Below are 8,653 nucleotides of genomic sequence, written 5' to 3'. Positions count from 1 at the left end.
ATGTAGAATGTGAAAGATCAAACTGGAAATTCTTCATTCTCATTTATGAGTTATTTTTTTCCATCCCACAGCTGCATTGGTTTCAACTGGGCTGAGTAAGGTCTCACATAAGACCACATTCTGGCCTTGTTTTAAAACCACATCAAATCTCTAATCTTGCAATCTGATCTGTGCAAAGACAGTTAGGTTAAGCCAGTGGGCTGTTTTTCTGGTGTGGGAAGACATTTTATGGATCAAGGCGATAGCAGTTAACCACCCAAACAAGAACATGACAAAGCTTCACTGCAGCATTTAATCTGATGTTTTTGAGGTTATATTAACTTTTAACTTCAGAGATGTGCAGTGATTCTCCACCAAAAAAGTATAATATTCTTGAAGTATTCTTACAACTTTAAGATGACAAACATCAAACAAATGTTAGAGAATGGCAGTGTAGTCACTTCTGTTAGTCTGAAGTGGACTACAGGAGGAAAATAGCAATGCCTGAAGAAAAGGTGATCCTTTCAGGACACCCATTCCTCCTGTTGAATTTTTGCATGATTGCTTTCCTGCTGTCTTATATTGACATTTCCAATTTGCTTGTGAGTAACATGGGCATGTGTCTTGGTTTGAAAAGACAGGTATCTGCTAAGGAAGGCAGGAATGTCTCTTGAAATGGAAAATTTAAATCTTCTCCCTCCAAATTATTATAATTTTGAAATTAAGGGGGGCTCTCAGGCAAAGATATGGGAGTAGGAATAACAGTTCTTTATTAGGAAAAATAAAAATGCAACAATACAAAACAACACTGACGGAGTCAGAATATGACCTGACAGGGTGTTGGTAGTAGTCTGATTAAATGTTGGCTGCAGTCCTTCTGGAATGACAGATGTGGTTCTGTTGAAGCAGTGATCCTGAAGAAGGGTGTAGTTTTCCTCTGAAGGTCCAGTGGTGGTGTAAATGGGTCTGGTCTTCCTCTGGAAATCCAGTGGAAAAGAAAGCTGCTCCTCTGGGAATCCAGTGGGAAAAACCTGCCTGTGGTGTTCCAATCTCAGATTGTACCCAGGCAGGAATGCTTGGCTCCTCCCCCTGAGCAGAACATCTCCCAGTCGGATGATGTAATTTTATCAGTCAGGCAGTGAGACTCAGTGGTCCATTAACAGAAGATATTTCCCAGAGGGAGGATGGGTCATGGAAGAGATAAAGAAAACTGCCCCACCTGTTTTTAACAGGTGGTCTAATTAACAGAAGATAACTGCCCCACCTCTAACAGATGGCAATAGGATACACATCCCTGGCCACAGCTTGCATTTGCAACCTAAGATAGTATGAAAGCTCAATCAGCCACCCAAAAGGTTTAACGACCACTAGACAGAGGTGATATTTCTGTGACAGTGAAACAGACGTACCTACCTATTTTAGACACCTTTGTAGTGCCCATCTGCTTTCACTGCTATATATTTTAATACTAAAAGTGATCGGAAATATAAGTACTCTCAAGAGGGTACTTTTAATAAAACTTTCACTGGACTCTGACTGGGACATTCACATCTCTGCAGCACTTCAATGTGTTCTCTTCTTACAGACATATCAGACATTTCACTCCTTTAGTGAATGGCATACAGATATATGGATGCACCCACATGAACCATGTTGTATCAGTGCGCAGCCAGGTGTACATTACAAGTAGAAAAAACTGTGGCTTGACATGAATAAAAGTGTCCTATCATATTGCATATGAATTGATCTTTAATGACTTTATCTGACCATTGTTTTTTTATGCCATGAACAACACTGTAAGATTTCTTGGTTACCAACTGTTAAGCCCATATCATGAAGTTCCTATGCATCCATGGTTTCAGTTTTTAAATATATCTTCCCTGAGTAAAAGAAAAAATGGTGAAGGACCCAGAAGAAAATCTTTGCCTTTGGGCTTCAGAGTCTTTTAACTCATAAAATAACACTGGTGGGCTACAGGTCTACAGCTGCTCGTCTGTGTTAGAACAGGACTGGAATGTCTCAGATCTATGAAGAATTGAATTCTTTCTGCATCTCCTTAGCTCATGAAAAGTCATATTGCTACCCACAAAGGTGCAAAGGTTGAATAAAATTTCATTTCAGACAGTGTGAATCCAATCCATCACCTGATTTTGGATTGCCATTTTGATAATTACCAGGAGCTGCATAATGGCTTAAAGGGCATCCCAGCAGGATTTCTCCTTGCTGGAGAGGAGAGCTGCAGAGGTTAATCAAAACAGGTACAGCCCTTCTTACCTGTTACTGCTTCTGCTCATCTCCCATTCAGCATCTGTCTAATCTGTGCATGTTCGGTACAGTATTCCCTGTCTGTGCACTCAGAATGATCTGAATACAGCTGTCAACGTCTTGATCAAGGCACGACTCTAATTAGATTTCTCTGTTGTAATTGAAGGAAACATACTTCGAAAGTTGCTTCATGCCATATTTCAACCAACAGTAGCTGATTATGCTGAAACTTCTGTTTTGTTTAAAAAAGGATATATTTCTAGTTAACTTCAAGCTTTCACTTAGGAAAGACTTTTGGAGCAAAGGTGAAGACCAAAAGGCTTAGCCCAAAATGTAAAGGCATGAAAGTAAAGGTGAGAAAAATTTAAATACTTAAATATAGGAGCTTAAAATGGAAACTTTTTGCTCCTCTTCAGCCATGGTTATTTTCTGTACTAATCTACCTGTCTCTATGAAACAGACAAAGGCACACATGTTATCAGTTTTGACTTGTTTTTGCAGCCAGACAAGAGGATATATTTAAGAAAATAATTATTGTAATAGTAACATAATAATAATAATAGTAATAATAATAATAATAATAATAATAATAATAATAATAAATTGTCAGAAAAATTACTACCACTGAGTACCAAAAATATGTAAAACAAATAAGGGTCAGGATCAGGAACACAGAAATATGAATATTTAATTAATGATAACAAAAGTGATGTGGGACATAGTATGCAAATGATGAGTGTCTCAGGCCAAACGTTCTCAATAGGAAAGCCGATAAGTAATTTGTTAAAAACAGCCCACATTATTGTTTTTTCAGCTCATGAGAAAATCCATGTTGAAAATGTTTGCTGCTCAACAGCAAAACCAAACATGTTCCCTAATGCAAGCATTAAGAGGATCTATAACCTACACAGTATTCACAGCTAGGAAAATGATAAGAAGCAGAGAAGCTTGAGGAGAAAAAACTTGCTAACCAGAGGTTTTTACATGTGCCACAGCACCCCATGTCGCATATGCTGATTTCTCAAGTAAACCTGTTGCCAATGGAAATTTTTTCTTGAACTGTAAAATTCATAGGATGTGCTTGGCTTGCATCAAGAACACAGCAGTTTATTCCCCACACAAACAGCTCTGTCTAGCTTGGCTGGATATAAACAGAAAGACTGCATCACTCATTATTTATACAAAGATAGCTGCATTCTGAAGATTCATAGGAACTGAAAATTGGTTTACTTCTGATTCTTACTGTTCTTTTGATTTTCAGGGCTGTCAGTCTACTGAAAACCATCTAGACCTTCATCCACAGGAAGGTAATCCACAAGTGACTTTTTCCCCCGAGAGTACTGATACTGCTTATTTAGTAATAATAATCATAAAGTATTTATATAAAGCACAATCTTTACTTGTACAAAGAATTTGTCTTCCAACTGTCCAACTGGCTTTTGAGACTACTTGTATCAGTAAGCAGTATGCCACAGCTACTGGCATCAATTTTGCTGCAGATGTTTGAAGAATATTCTCTGAGAAGAATATTCTAACATGTCTCGAATTGCATTACACTTATGTGTTCTGGCAAACAGTGGCTTTTTCAAAACAAAATGATTACTTTTATGAGTGAAGTGGAAGTTATCCAGAAGTGTTTTAGGATTCAAGTAAACTGGTTTTTACATTATGCACCTCCTTCTTTCCCCTTTTCTACCCACTGGTAGACCAAGCAGTTGAAATACTGAAACAAGCTTAGCAAGGGGAGTAAGAGGAAAAATATTTTCCTGGTGCTTTGCATGCTGTCATCCACATCCTCTCACTTGTTCATGAAATGCAGCCACAATAAGGAATATATGAAGTAAGTTCGCAGCAGTTTAAAGCAAAGCTTCAGTGAAAGGGGGTGTGAGAGGAAAGAATAGTGCAGCCAGTAGAAAAAGAACTATCATTTTGGACAGGCAGAATACTGCGGATCTGCAGTCATCTAGGACTGTAAACCAAGTCTTACCCTATTTTAAGAACATTTAAAGCATTTGTGGGACTGGGTCTCAGTTCAGGCTCTGAGATTAGCATTCCACTTGTGCAAAGTACCATGGAATTCTAATGAATAAAAGTAGCCAGAGTTTCTGCTCTCTTCCTGAGATCTGTGTATTTGCTAATTTAGACACGCATTTCACATGTGACTTCAGTGGTGCATTTGTACCAGCACCATACTGAGGCAATGGTTAAAAAATCTGATACTGAGAAAAGTGGCATCTGTGAATCTTATATAGTCCTAGATACACACATAAATGTTTCCCCACCTTAGATAATGAGATATTAAAATGCTACAATGAACACAAAGATCTAAGAGGCCAGTCCATTTTGCTGTTGTGAGGGGTTTCTGGGTTTAAAATAACGGAAAAAAAATCAAGATATTATTTAAATTTCTGTTCTAAATGCATGACTATTTTTCCTTAAGAAATGAGTCACTAGGACATGATTATCATTGCACTTGTTTTTGTCAAACTGAGTTACTATATGAAATAACACTTCAGACCCTTTATGCTGGGTCCTCAAGGGAGTTGGGTATTTAATTCATTTTGGTAAAACCAAACAGACATTTTTCAAGGTCTCTGTCTTAGCTAGCGCTTGTCTTTATGACAGGTTTTCTGAATTATTTTTCCCTTTAAAATTTTCATTTAGAGTTGCAGGGACCCACCAGCAGCAAAAAATGAGAGGAGCTGGGTAGGGAACTTCTTGGTCTCATAATGACCATCCAAAAACCTTTTTCTAGCCTGAGAATCAAGATATTTGACCCAAATCTAAAATTTTGTGTAAGTCATTTATGTTCCTTTAAAAAGACTGTTCAAAAATTTTGTTTTTAGCCTTGAAATAAGGCATTGTGAGATGTGTAGCAGATGCTTTGGGACAAAGTTTTAAGCCTTTTATTGACATTTGCTTTGGAAAAAAAATAGGTAGCTGTCTGTATAAAATCTGGTCACACAGTCTTGAAAATCTGTCTGTATTCTTTTTTTTTAATCAAAACTATACAATAGTATGTAATGTGGTCTTTTTTATTTCAATAGCATGAAATATTTTGGATATTAGCTGCTTCTTAAAATGACTATAAATTTCAACAAATACCAAGAAAAACAACAGCTTCAAACAAAAGTGGAAACACCTCACCACAACAACCAAATCTTTCCAGAGCCTTTCATCCAACATTTCTGGAGTTTTACTGCACTCTCTAGTGCAGTTTCAGGAGCTATAAAAATCTGTTCACTGTCATTTAATGTCACAAGTTAGAGTAATTGCTTATATGCTGAATTTTAATATTTGTGGTTTTGTTGTAATTTAAAAGTAATGTTAAAAAAATGTTATAAACTGCTGGAGCACAGTCAGGTTTTGGTAAAATCTGGCTAGATTACATATTCTCTTCATATGGGTGGGCATACCCATCACTGGAAGTAGCTGCTGGGTCTTGAACAAGGTAAAAGAAGGCATATTCTGTGAGGGGGTATAGTGATTTTTATTATGCCAATGTCTTCCTTTACATAATGGGTTAGGTGTGAAAACTCCACTCTGGGAGAGCACAGGAAATTCAAAGTAGTTTGAAGGTATCCCTGCCTTTTGATGGACCATAGTTGACTCAATTGCGCTGACAGGAGAGACATCTGTAATGTCTTAAACAATCAAAGACTCCTGAAGTGTTCTATAATCCACAGCATTGCATCATTAGTGTGAAACTTCCCACCCCTGACCTGAGCATTCCCACCTGACCATAAGTGAATATAAACACAGTGGATTCTGATGTTTTTTTGGGCTTTCCCCCATTCCTGACAGATCAAGCCAGTGACCATCACTTCGACCAACAGATATCAAAATTGTAACAAAAAGGTCTCCTTTCAGCATCCAACAGATGGTAACTCTATACCTTTCTAATTTCTTTTTACTATTTTTTCTATTTCTACCTTACATTTATTGTTAAATAAAAATCCATTCTATTGACTTTGGCATATGGTCTTGTTTGCAATAACCAGATCTCAGCACTATATAATTACCTTTTAAGTTAATTACTCTTAATTAATTTCTCCTTATGACTCTATTCTCCTCAAACTGTATCAGTTGAGTTTTTCATTATTTCCCAAATAAGAAAAACCCAAATGAAAAAACAAGAGCAAAGTTCACAAGCAAAGATTATAGTCTTCTGCAGAGTTCTCCGTACGTGAGCATATTCAAGATAGCATTCTTACTGATGTAGAGGTTGCTACTTTTTATGATGCCTAGTTAGTAAAGTCAGTAGCAGTAAAGCCTTAGACTTGGTACCAAGTGGCTATAAACAGCCACATCACGTTTCCAGCAAAAACAATGCAGTTGTTTTTAGCACTGCTCTACCAAGGATGTATGTATTTTATTTTCTTCTTGTATATACAATTAAAATAATTCCAATCACAGAGCTCTGCCCCGCATTTACGTCTGAAACAGACCATGGGGGATGCCACTCCAAAGTGAAAAACCTGCCCTTCCTTGGGCCAAATAATGAAAGAAAAGCCTAGCAGTGCAGCATTACTCACCAGACTTCTATTGAAATTTTGAATTCGTTGACTAATTACTAATACTTGCCTCAGTGTGCAATAAAAAGAGAGACGTCATAAGCAGTCTTTTTCCCTTCTGTGTGGAAAAGATGGAAGTATTACCTTCGTCCCAGTTTTGGCCAGAACCTGGAGGTTATTCTATACCACCTCACAGAGTTACTGGGGCCAGGGGGAAGTGACTCTCTGGCTTCCAAGAAGGGCATGGTTTCTGATTGAAGAGTAGTGGTGGCATTGTCAGACATTGTTCATTTCCTTGGAGTCCTTGGTGAGAATTCTTGCAAGTGAATCACCCTCTCTTTTACATACTTTTGTTGTTACTGTCCATTTTCTTATCTCATTGTTGTTTGCAATAAACTGTTCTTATCTCAACCAGTGATCTTCACCTTTTGTGCATCCAACTCTCAACTCTATCCTGCTGGAGCAGGAGTGAACTAGTGACATATGGTTTGGGAGAGTCTTGATGAGGATGCTGAATTAGGGAGTACCATTCCTAAACCATGACAACCTTTCATCAGGCAAGTAATAAGGAATTGCATGCATGGAGTATAGGCAGGTTCTCTTCTTGCTGTAGAGGATTTCCACCAGTGCCTGTGTTCTTGTTGAGTAATAATGAGATACCATAATGAAACAGTAGAAAATGTATGTCAGATGGTTCTCCAATAACATTAGGAAAAAAAGCAGCTGATGTATGGGATATTGAAGGCAGATTAAGTTGTTAATGCATATTAGTATATTCTTAATTTCCTTTTAATTGAAAAAGACATATTGACTTTAATTAAAACCATTTCACAGGAACTGTCAATTAGCACATGTCAAACTAGTTAATTCAGAACAGAATTCTTTTAATTAGGGTCTGCTTTCCTTTAACTGTGGGGCCAATGAAATCAGCCTTTCCTTATCAAGAATTTAAATGTCTCAAAGAAATACAATACAAATCTCTAAAACTCTTATCTATTATTAGAAGGCCATATGGATAACATTAAAATGATGGTGCTGGCATTGTTCATGCAACAGATATCAGAGTTTCCTTAAAAAAAAATAAAAAGATGGCTTTGAAGAAAGACTATTTAAAATACACAGATTTATCCTACATTAAAGAGACTACAAAATTTATGACATGGATACTCACATTTAAATTATTTAATATGTCTGCTTAAATTAATGGGCCTACTCAAACATGTTGTGTGTTCTGTGAGCCAAAGACACATAAAACATTTTCAAAGCATGCAGCATGCAGTTCTTCCCTTAAATGCACTATAATCAAAAGGAGAAAAGAGACTAGATTTTTGGTTTTTTTGGACAATAGCATCATTGTTAACTTTCATTGCATGTGAAGATTTAACAGTGATTGCTAATCCAGTGGCTGTGAACATCAGTGTGCTAATGTCATCTCAGTTGTCAAATACTATATAGTCCCTGCCTTGACTTTCACATACTTTCTGAATATATCTCTAACTTGCTGATGGGTCTCTGCCTCTTGGCTGATGTACTGCTGTAAAGATCTTCTCCATGGTTTCTGAGAACCTCCATGTGTGACATCTGTAATGATGGTCACATCCCTTCATGAGTTAGAACAGCTGAGAAAAATATAACAAATCATAAAAGGAATAATTGCAAAACCTAGACTTAGTCTAATCATACAGGGTTTAGCCACTGTTTTACTGACCTCTGTCAACATAGGATTACAGAGATTAGTGAAAGGAATACTTAATAACTGAACTATGGATTCTAAAGAGGATTATCTGGTAAGATATTTCATGTATCCTGATGGTTTGTTGTATATATTAGGAACCTGATTATGGGCCTGACTAACTCAACTGTAAAAGAAGAATCATTATCCAAAATTAAGTATA

General features: G+C 37.0%; 1 long non-coding RNA gene across 1 annotated transcript; it reads left to right on the top strand.

The window, feature by feature from the left end:
* Positions 1-3,502: 3,502 nt before the first annotated feature.
* LOC128822252 (uncharacterized) lies at positions 3,503-5,602 on the top strand. The gene is made up of 2 exons (XR_008441416.1): positions 3,503-3,551; positions 5,292-5,602. It is a non-coding gene; the product is annotated as an uncharacterized LOC128822252 (long non-coding RNA).
* The last annotated feature ends 3,051 nt before the right edge of the window (positions 5,603-8,653 follow it).

Source organism: Vidua macroura, chromosome Z (assembly GCF_024509145.1).
Source record: "Vidua macroura isolate BioBank_ID:100142 chromosome Z, ASM2450914v1, whole genome shotgun sequence".
Classification (NCBI taxonomy): domain Eukaryota; kingdom Metazoa; phylum Chordata; class Aves; order Passeriformes; family Viduidae; genus Vidua; species Vidua macroura.
The sequence above is the reverse complement of the archived record's forward strand: the minus strand, read 5'-3'. Positions and strand labels throughout refer to the sequence as shown.